Raw genomic sequence first — 12,211 nt, forward strand, 5'->3', positions numbered from 1 at the left:
CTTCGGGACCTGAAACAGCTCCTGATATTTAATAAACACCTGGTGTTCATTTATTCATGGAAGAAGACATTTTAGGTTATCTAAATCCTTGAACTGTTAAATTCAATTATCTAATTTCTAAAATGAGGATAACATAATTTACCACATAACAGAATTAAGGAGATAAAGTGTGTGAGATAGTACTTGGAAGAATTCTTAAGTTTATGTTTGCCTTAAATGCTTAGGAAATGTTTGTTCAACTTTAGTCTCAATCCAATTCTGCATCTTAACCTCTTTTATTCATACTAGAACCTCATAAATCTGCTTTATCCTCTTGTTTTTAATACCATGATTACCCCATTCAGAGATAAGTAATTATATTTCTTAAAGTCTTGCTAAATGTATGTATTGTGTTTTGTAAAATTATATTTTACATATATACATATAAATGCATTACATAATATATATGCAATAAAACTATTACATATAATTTTATAATATGCACATGTGTATATTACATGTATAATATGATTTTATTATATAATTTTATTAATACAGTTTTATTATATATACTATATGTTACATAACTTTATTAATATAATTTTATATGTGTACTAAAATATTATATATAATTTTATAATATACATATATATGGGCAAAAAGTAAGTTTATGGTTTTCATATGGAAAATCATACAATAACTAATAAGTAATAACACAAAAACAAGCTGTGTTTTACATCCTCACAACTATAAACCTACTTTTTCCCACTCTGTATGTGTGTGTATGTGTATACACATATACACACATATATATGCATTAAATTTCATATAATACTATTTAATCTGAATCTTTTGAACTACTCCTTGACATTATCAACAATTTGATATGACAAAACAGAAGCTTATTGAAGCTAAGCTTCCTGATCAATCCATACAGGTAGTAAAAAAACTTTGAGGAATAAATGAAAGAAAAAGAAGGTCTTTTGAAACCTCTGCAAAATCAAACTAGATAACAAATGCCCAACTTCACATTGCAACTTTCTATTTGGAAAAACAACTTTTTTTTTCATAAAGAATTCCTTTGAATGCACAACTTTCAAATGTTTGTTACCAAAAAAAGTATGTTCCAATTATATTCTATTTCCTGAGACATAGTGGGCGATAATTCACATATTCATAATGTCACCTCGCATAATTTGTCTCAGTAGAGAAAACAAGATGAAACATTTAGTGCCATTTTTCAGTAAGAAATCAACTATTTGAACCAAATATGTTCCTTGGCCACAGAGACTTTTGGACAATAAAACTAATTTTAGGGCATAAGTCAAGTCTTTTTTTTTGCTCATCCAGAATGACAGCTAGTATATCTCACTTGTGGGCTTTTGAAGATCCATCTACCAGGATTTAATAAACAACCAATGAGAGATATATAGTACAATTCAACAATACATAAAATCAGAGTTATACACTTGACAGAAAATAAAAATATTGTCTAGTTCAGACCCTCATTCTATAAATAATAAAACTGAAGCCCATAGAGGTTAAATGGACCAAGGCCACACAACTTATTAGTGTCAAAGCCAATCAACTTCATGAGTATTTATTGATAATTGCTAGATGATTAATTCAACTTTGTGACGATTCTTAGTGGTATTGTTTCCTCATACCTTTTGTTAAGAGGCTTACAATCTACTCAAACCAGGTTTATAATCTACTCAAACCATGCATGCAGTAAAGTGTTATATAAAATGAGAATGTTAGCATTTGATTATAAGTCTGATTAATAGTTTCACATATTATCTATTTACTAGTGCCTTCAAAATCTGTAACGCCAGAGGACCTTTATGAGTTTCTGACCCATAAATCCTACTTTGAATATTTGACAATCACACTTTACTGTGCCACAGGTATTTCAGACTAAGTATGCTCAACATTCAATTCATAATCTCACCCTTATTTTAGCTCTTCCACTACAAACACACACTTATGTACACTTATAAACAAAACATAATAAATTTGTTTAAGATAGCATTTTCAACCTGAGGTACATGCTGATTTTTGGTTTGTTTATTTGAAGCTTCAGCTTACTTAGTAACTAAGTATTTTTTCCTATGTTCAGTAAATCCTAATGCTTCCCAGTTTGATCCTCATAAGAGCAATTACCAACAGAAGCAGGTTTATAGGCCCAAAGAAGGGAGAAAAAGCAGGGAAGAAAGGTCTAAGAACACCAAAGAAGGGGAGGGAAATCCCACTCAGTTAGGTACTAGTTGTTTGCCTTCTTTGTGTAGACATTTTTGAGTTGCTTTTGCTCAGATTAATATATGCTTTAGTCCAATGTCTCCTTCCAGGTTCTATAAGGAAGAAACATATTGTCATTAGAAAAAAGTCCCTTAAAATAAGATATAGCCTTGAGTTGCCAATGTGCATGCAGTTGCAATTGCTATGTATAGATGATCATCATTGTATTTTGTATAACAATTTTAAAAATAAGCCTCCTGAGACTTCTATTTTTTTTTCTAACAAAGTAATTGTATTGTTTAAAAACTCTGGAGGAAGATAAGTGTGGGATTCATATGCTCTTTTTGGGAAATTGGTATCTTAACCTAGTGTAGTACCAAAACAAAATGTGTATCATTTTTTGAGTTCCTAATATTTGCTTCATATATTAGATAGGTTTTACATTGAGCTCACTTTCATAATGTCTCCTGTGTGAGAGTAAAATATTCCCATTCCCTTAGATGAGGAAATAGAGATGGAGTAAGTAACCCCTAAGTCACCTAGCCAATAAATTGCAGTAAGGGATATAATTCATTTGCCTCATCTCAAGGCTAATGTTGACAATGGCCTCACTAAAAAGGTATAAATGCTATGTTTTTAGGGTTATGAATAGTTAGACACCAACTTCAGGTGAGTTCATGCCCTTTACTGCAAACTCGAAATTGGTAAAAGTGTCAAGTTAGATGCAAGAGTAAGGGTTATTAAGGCAAGGTACTTAATCAAACAGGCAGTTAAAAGTGATCTTGGAAACAGGGAAGTCATGAGCTGTACAAGGGAGAGTATACTGGAAAGTTCATTGTTTCAAAGAATTCTTGAGGAAAAAGAGTGCCAGTTTTACTCTGGAAATTCTATGCATCAGTAAAGCCATTCCTCTTGGGATTAAAACATCAGGAACTTTCTAAAGGAACTATTATTTACTGTAATAAAATTGAATTTTATCAACATAAGAATATAAACATGTATTTGTTGACAAAGTTAGTTCTTCTGGCCATAGATGAACTAATATTAAGGATTTATGTTTAGAATTATACAACCTTATGATCAAGAGGTAAATTACATACAAAGTTTTATACACCTTAAGGATTCCCACCACAACATATGACTGTGTCATCAGGTGACTCCTACAATAAGCTGAAACACTTTTGATACTGGTATACTCACTAACTCAAAAGAAAAAAAAAGCTCTTTCTATTGTGAGAGATTTGAATTTCCAGAATACTTTTGGTATTAAGTTATATCAATTTATTCATTAACTTTTTCCATTTTGGCACTTTCTTTCCTTCTGAAGCTACAGAGATGTTCACAGTTTTTAAATTGTTTTAGAATTCCAAAACTATTTTATAAATAGATAACTGTTTTATAAAAAGTTTCCTGGCCTTAGCTTAAAAACTACTAAACAAGAGGGACTAAGGTAGGTCAGGAATGTGCAATTAAAAAAAAAAGTCCCAGATGATTTGGGGACGAAGCCGGTTTAAGGTATGATTTTTGGTTCTCTTGCTCTGTCCCACTCAGTTTTTGTGAAAACTGTACTCATCTTAATTCAATCATCTCAAGACACTGAACCAGAGAGGTTATGCTGCTGGCTGGGGAGATGATTCCATTTACCAATTAAAATTTAGTTTGCTGACCTGACTTGTGTGGCTCAGTTGGTTCAGCATTGTCCCACAAAGTAAAAGTTTGCCTGTTCAATTCTGAGGTAAGGGAACATGCCTGGGTTGCAAGTTTGGTCCTGGTGGGGGTAGGGTGGATATAAGAGGCATCCAATTGATGTTTCTCTCCCTCCTTTTCTCTCTCTCTTCCCCTATCTCTGAAAATAAAATCTTTTAAAAATTGGTTTGCTGCTCCATAGTGTGGATTATGGGTACTCTTTATATCTCTACAATGAAAATTAAAAGAAACATATAATAATTCAGTAGAGGCACACTCACCAAAGACTCAGAGCCATGCAAGGTAAAAGTCTGAATAAATGCATTAGGTAAATAATCCCATTCAATTGTGTAGTGGTTGGGGACAAGAACAACATAAAATGAATAGTGGAAAAAAAGAATAAATACAACTATATTCTCATTTATGTGTAAATATGTGTGTATGTATATATATCATTATAAACAATTTTTTCACTCAATTTTCACACATATTGTCTATAAGGAGCATTAATGGTTTTTAATGATGCAATTTAGCTCATAGGTATTCAGACCAAGAGGAGTTTTGGTCTCACCGAGAGTTTAGAACTAGTCGACCATCACTTACTTTGGGTTATAAGTAGAAAATGCAATGGAATTAAATCAGCCTATGGCCTATAGGTTGGCTAGGCTTTGTATTTTCTGGTTGGTCTAGGAGTGCTCAAAACTTGAGTGTGATTTTAAATGTTCCCTGACATGAGGATATTATTTTTCAAATACAATGTCTAACACTGAGGTGTACACACACACAAATAGGACTCATAAGGAAGACTGAAGAAATAACAAGCAACAGAAATAGATCCACTAGATTCCAGATATTAGAAATGTTGATATAAAACAACATTTTGTATCTGTTAAAAAAATAAGACAACATGCCCAAAATGGGGTTACTTATACTAATTCTCACATCACAAAACCAAGACTTCATTACAGTTTTGGTCTCCCAGAGTGGAATCCTAAACAGCCGATCAAGAATCACCTGATCAGCAATAGTGAGTTAAATCTGCCTTTAGATACATGCCATCCCCTAAAAGTAAGTTATCTTGCAATAACCAACTCACTTTTTCTGTCTAGAATAACTTCTTTATTCCTACGCCCTTTGCTTTTTCATTTTGCATAACTCCTTAGATCTCCTTTTTATCTGTTAGACATTGCCCTATTTAAATCAATTTTGCTTAAATAAACACTAACACTTTTTGATATGCCTCAATTTATTTTTTTAAAACTCCATTTAAAATAATAAAGTCAAGCTTGAAAGTTTGGGGAAGGAATAGAAACTAAAAACTTGACATCAATTTTATAAAATATGTAAACATATTGTTTATGCTTTTAATCTCATTATAATGTATACTAGTTAAAAAGGTAAACACAAGAGAAAATTCTGGCCTAGATAGAAGAAAGGTCAGGAGATAATACAAAAAAGTAAGCCATGAAATTAAAATAATACAAGTATATAGAAAGAAGCATAAAAAGCATAAGGGATGTGGTAGAGAGGTATAAGAAAGAGAAAATTGGAGTTTCAGAGGGGAAAAGGAAGGAAAGATGGGAAAGGGAATACTTTAACAATAACAACAACAACAATAGCTGATAAGAAATGAATTTACAGACTGAAGAAGCCCAGAAAAATCTCAAGATTTTTTAAAAAGTGCATGCCTACACATGTAATTGTGACAGTATAAACAAATCAAAGACAAACTAAAACATTCAACATTAACAAAAATGAGAGATGAACTAAAGGAACCACAGGCTTTCCCTAACTTCTCAACAACAATAATGGAATTTGTAACAGTGAAATGGTGCCATGGGTGTCGGAGTGCAAAACCTTCCAAATTCAGAACTATATCTACCCTTTCTCCTCCAAAAAAAACTTCATAAAAGAGAGCAAAACTAGTTATCAAGCAACTGAAACTGAGAGAGTTTGGTGTCAACAAAATAACACTAAGGGAAGTTCTAAAAGTTGTTCTCTAGGCAAAAGGATAATTGATCCAGAAGAAAGGTCAGAGTTATAAGAGGAAATGACAATGAAACAAATATGTAGTTATATTTTAGAGAAATTTAACTATATAACACAATAACAAATTAATATTACATTAAAAAACCAGTGAAATAGAATTAATATATAATACAACAATAAGTCATAATGGGGTAAAAAGCAGTTATAGTAACCTAAAATTTTGCATTTTCAATGAGAATGATAGACACATAATTTCAAATATACCCACTAAAATATTTGAAAATTGAATTACATTTATAGTAAGAGAAAGTAATATAATGGAATATACTAAAAAATAACAAGAAAGAGGTGAGAACCCCAAAGAATAAGCAGGACAAGGAAACTTGAAACATATTGGTACATAATTAAATAAAGTATAAACAAACTTTTGTGGTGAAAAATAAATCTTTGCAGACTGGATGGAAATCAAAACCTAATATCAAAGACTAGTATACAATATAATATTGTAAAAAGTAGAAGTATGAAAATAGTAGACAAAAGCATGAAAATGTACCTACAAATTAGACAAAGTTGACTTTCAGAAAACAATACTAAAAATGATGATTACTTTATGATGGTAGCGGGCTCATTCACCAAGATGAAGTGTTTAAATGTATATGTATCTAATTACATGACCTCAAAAATATGAGAGGTACCCCCAAGTTGAATTATTTATAAAAATTTTGTATTTATTCTTACATATTTAAACTTCAGTCACCTTCAAAGTGCTTTCCATTTGATGCAATACACCTATTGAGATGTATTTTCCTTTGCTCAAAACAATTTTTGAACTTGTTGACTTTGATGCCTTTTAGTGCTTCTGTTATTTTTTTGTTTCAACTCTTCCCCATCAGCAAAACATTTCCCTTTGAAGAATTTTTTCATTCAGGGAAACAAAAAAATGTCACTGGGGATAGTGGCATTAGAGTGAATAGGGAGGATGGAGCATGGGAGTCATGTTGTTTTTGGTCCAAAACTGCCTATCATGGAGTGGGCAGGTGCACTCATAAATGACTCATCAAGAAATGGGCAAACACTTTGAAAGAGTCTTAAATAAAATCACTGAAGCTGAATGTAGCCTCTTACAATAATGCCAGTTGGTACACTGACACAGGTGGGTTCCTAGAACACTCACATAGCAGAGGAAGCCTATACTACAAGGCCTGCCCTCGAGAAGATAATTCTGTTCTGTGGGTGTCCCACTTGTATTAAGCAAAAATATATTGATACTCAATGACAAATAGACATATACACAATAATAATGGAAAATATTAACATATTTCTCTGAGTAATTAGTAGAACAATCAGGGAATACTTTCAGTAAGGGTAAAGAATTAACAGCATTAAAAAATGAACAAATATATAAATAAATAGAACTCACAAATTTGATTAAATTATGTCTGTTTCTCTGGCAACAGTGCATTAATAATAGAAGCAATAATTATGGTATCAAGGTTAAGCTTATGTTATGTTTAAACACTATAATACATAAGAACATAATTAAGTAAATAATTATACTCTAATGGAAAAGTATTTAATGATTAATAAATTTAATAATTACTATTTTAAATGTATATCAAAAGTATAATGAGTGATATATTTAGAGGAAACATATGGCCTCAAGAGAGTGTGTTAGAAACAAAAAAATAACAATGAAAATTCTAATGAAAAAATATTTATATTGCTAAATTTAAAAAAATAGCTAAATACCCCAAATTATGTAGGGGGCTATTATAAGCATAATGGTAAATATGATATTTAGAGGGAATCTATAATATTAAAGTTTATTGCTTCCTACATTAAAATAACTGATAAATCTAAAGTCTGATTAATCAAAATAGAAAATAGGAGGTCAGACAGAGAGAGAAACAGAGGTAGTGAAGAAAAAGGAGAGGGAAATGGAAAAAGAGAGGGAGAGCAAGTAGAAAAACAAATAAATTTTATCAATATCAACTATAAAAAGTCCAATGTCACTTGTTTCTACACAATTAAAATTATCATAGAAGGATATTATGAATAAGTCTATATCAAAGTTTATAAATATTTATGAAATGTATAAATTGTTAGAACAATATCACTTACTAAATTGACACAAAAAGTTAAAGAAATCCTGAGTAGTCACTTCATAATTAAAGTTACTAATTTAACAGTGAAAATCTCTCCATGAGTATTTTTCAGTCCCAGATGACTTTACTAGTAAAACCACCCATCTGTAAAGTGATAAATTCCTCTAATGTTAAACTAATTATTCTAAGAATAAAAAGGAAAAGTGAATCAAGATATTTTATGAGGCTAATAACAGACTAAATAGGATGAAATCAGCATGGAAAAAATTATGGGCCAATCTCATTCTTGAAAATATATTTTAAAATTTAGTGCAAAATATTAGCAAACTAGATTCATAAATATACAACAAAAGGGTAAGATTATCTCCACCAAGTTGATTTTATATCAGTAATTTAAAATTTGTTAGAAATATAGTAGATTAATTTTTCTTTATTAACATACCTTGTATTAGGAACTTTTTATGAACATTAGAATAAAGAAAGCTCTTTGATCAAATGAAACATCTATTCAGGACTTTATAAAAAGAAAGAAATACTCAGAAAATGAGAAACCTAGAGGAGCTTTTAGGATAAGAGTTCATAAAAGTACACTGCAAACCTCACAATGAATGATGAAATGATGAAGTCATTCCCTTTGATATTGCAGTGAGACCAGGATACTTGCCATGACCAATTTTATTTCAAGCACAGTAGGTGAGTTCCTTCAGATACTCCAGTTAGAGAAAACTCTGCACAATTATGGAGCAGTGGATTAAAATACAATAGAAAAAACACTTTGTTCATTTTCTTTTGCATAGAGAGAATAGTCTGCCACCATGCTGTTCCTATTCACCATTGTAGAATGAAGGTCATGAGCCATAGGACTCAGTTGTTTTTTTTTTTTTTTCCAAATAAATCTTTTCCATTATAAATTCCAAGGAATAATTATACCCATCAATTTAAAGAGTTCTGAAAATTACTAAGATACTTTACTATTTCATGAACTGAAAAACTTTCTGAAGCCACTAATTGCTACACATGCAGTCAACTTTCTAGACTATATACTGTTTATTTTGAACCCACAGTCAATCTGTGTGTGTGTGCCCTGTTAGTTTGCAAAACTCATAAGGATAATTATTTTCTACCCTAACATATAGTAGGTGATGAGTTCAGCACTGGATACATGAATATCTGAGTAAACAAGATGTCTAAATGCATTGTTACCTTTCAGAATTTCCTTTAAATGTTAAAGACATTGTACCCTCTCAAAACTCACCTTGTCATGGATAGGTTTTAAAATAACAATGAAGAATCAATCAGAAAAATAGTCTTGTAATTAATTGTTCATAGTTTTTTTTCTAATAGGCATTTCATTTTAATATGCATGAAACTAAGACCCTGGTAGTTTAGAGCTTGGGAACTTAAATTTTGTGAATAGTTGGGCTTTAATTTATTTTTCTTCCCCTGTCCCATGGTATTAACAATCTTTTTGTTATTATTATTTTCTCAAATTTTTATTGTCAACATTCTTTAATTTAATTTTTGAATAGGCAATGAATTCACAGGGTTCAAAATTAAAAACTATAAAATGATATTACTGGGTGAAAAATTTCCCTTCCTCATCCATGTCACCTAGCCTTACTTTCCTTACCCAGAAATTAAGAAAAAAAGAAAAGGTTTTTTCTCCTCCCTGTGTCCAAGAGTATTTTATTTTTGTTTTTTTTATTGTTAAGTACATTTGTCTCTAGTTTCCCCCCACCACTTCCCCCCACCCCAGCCATCCCCACCAGTGAAAAATTTCTCTCCCACATCCATGTCTACTAGTTTTACTGTCCACGCCCAGAAATTAAGAAAAATAGTTTTTTGAAATAGTTTTATTGAGAGAGATATTTTTAAACTGTTGTTCAAGTACAATTGTCTCTATTTTCTTCTTCTCACTCCCTCCATCCCAGCCATCCCCACCAAAGTTTTTATGTTTATTCATGGAGATGTTTTTAGATATATAAGGCTATGTAATATTTTAAAATATATTTTGAAGGATATTTTAAGATATATAATGGTGAACACAGATACTTTTTGTCTCCCATTCCCCTTCTATTTACTGCCTTGTTTGCTGAATAACATATATCAGAGCGTTTTCCTATCAGTTTTCAAAGGGAAGATCTTTTACATTGAGCTGTTACACTTTTTTTTTTTTTTTGGCATAAATGCACTGTATTGGAATTTAGGCATTATTTTCTTGGTCCTTCCAGCTTTATGGCATCTTGTCATCTTCATATATTTTTACAACCACTCCCATTAATGACATGGAATTTCAAATATTTTATCAACACTTGTTGGGAACCGCCCTGCCTGGTTTCAGAGGCTGTAACCCGCCATGGTTAAGGCTGAGTCAGAGTTGGGACCATAAGCCACTAAGGAGACAAAGCTTGTCTCCCTGGCAGGTGTACCACTTCTGCCCACTTCACCCTGCTTGGCCCTGAGCTTGGCCAGTTAGCCAATGACGGGTAAGAATCCTCAAGGGAGGATCAACCTAAGACAGGCTCTGGTCACCGAAGAGGCCCGCAGGGAAGGACTCGGGGGCCTGTGGAAAAAGGGGGTGATGGACCCTCGCCCCTCGGCTTTGAAATAGCCTGAGTCCTCATTCTGTCTGCAAGAAGTCTCCTAATCTCTTGGCTGCCTTACTTTCCTTGCCTGACTTAAGCCTGAAGCAATAACAGAGGGCAGTGCAGTCCTGTGCTGGGAGGGGCAGATTCCCTGGGGAATCAGGCCTAACAAAAACCTACTTAATTTTACCCTCAGTTTAAGAGATAAGGGTCCATACCTGAGATGAGTCTGACGCCTTAAGTTTTATGGCCCTCTAACTAATTGGCTGTAACTCAGAATAAGCCCTCAGAGTTCTCTGTAAATCATGTATTGTTTAACCCTTACTGGCTGACAATGATTGATGAGCTTTATCCGTATTCCCATGCAAATGAACCTAATAAAAACCCCTGGAGAGAGAGGCTCTAAGCCCTTCTCCCCTTGAGAGAAACGGCCACCTTTCCTCCCCAAGCGATCATGTCTTGGTAGTCTTTTTCTTCATCCGTGGCGGACCCGGAGGGCTGCGTTAAAGCCCCCCAACAAACACTCACACAGCTCTAATTGACATATATTGTTTACCCAGTCCATGTTTTACAGAAATCAACATGCTCTTTCAGAAGAGTATCAAATATGATTATTTTCCTTTTTCTTTCTCTTTTACTTTTCCTTCTTTCCTACCTTCCTTTCTTCCATCCTTCCATTCTTTCTCCTTCCCTCCCTCCTTTCCTTCTTTTCTTTATTTCATTTTTATTAAGATGTAATTAACATATAAGATTGTGGGACTTTAAGGTACAAAGTGATGATTGGATTTGGTACATTCATATATTGCTATATGTTTACCACCATAACATTGAATAACGCACACATATTCTCATAAAATTACCATTTCTTTTCTGAGGTGAGAGCATTTAAGATTTAGCCTTGAAAATTTTGAAGTGTTTAACAGAGTACTGTTGACTATAATCACTATGTTGTGCATTAGATCTCTGGAATATAGTCATCATCTTAGAACATATTTGTACACTTTGACTAAGACTTCTTCAACACCTAGTGATCACCATTCTATTCTCTTTCTACATTATTGGCTTTTCTAGATTTTGTGTATAAATAATATCATACAGTATTAATTGTTCTCTGACTTTCTCATGGTTGAATAATGCTTTATTATATATACATACAAACATGCACATATATGGCTGAATAATATTATTTCTCATGGTTGAATAATATTCCATTACACAAACACTGCACACACATATACAAAGACATACACACATGTATTTTCTTTTTTAAAATATATTTTATTGATTATGCTATTACAGTTGTCCCACTTTCCTTCCTTTATTCCACTCCACACTGCATACCCCCTCACACCCTCACCCTCTCCCCCTTTAGTTCATGTCCATGGGTTGTACATATAAGTTCTTTGGCTTCTCCATTTCCTATACTATTCTTAATCTCCCCCTGTGTATTTTCTACCTACCAATTCTGCTTCTTATTCCCTGTACCTTTCCCCCCCATTCTCCCCCTCCCACTCCCCTGCTGATAATTCTATTTGTGATCTCCATTTCTGTGATTCTGTTCCTATTGTAGTTGTTTGCTTAGTTTGTTTTTATATTTGTTTTTTTTTTATGTTATGTTGTTAATAGTTG

The sequence above is a fragment of the Desmodus rotundus genome, chromosome 2, assembly GCF_022682495.2.
Source record: "Desmodus rotundus isolate HL8 chromosome 2, HLdesRot8A.1, whole genome shotgun sequence".
NCBI lineage: Eukaryota > Metazoa > Chordata > Mammalia > Chiroptera > Phyllostomidae > Desmodus > Desmodus rotundus.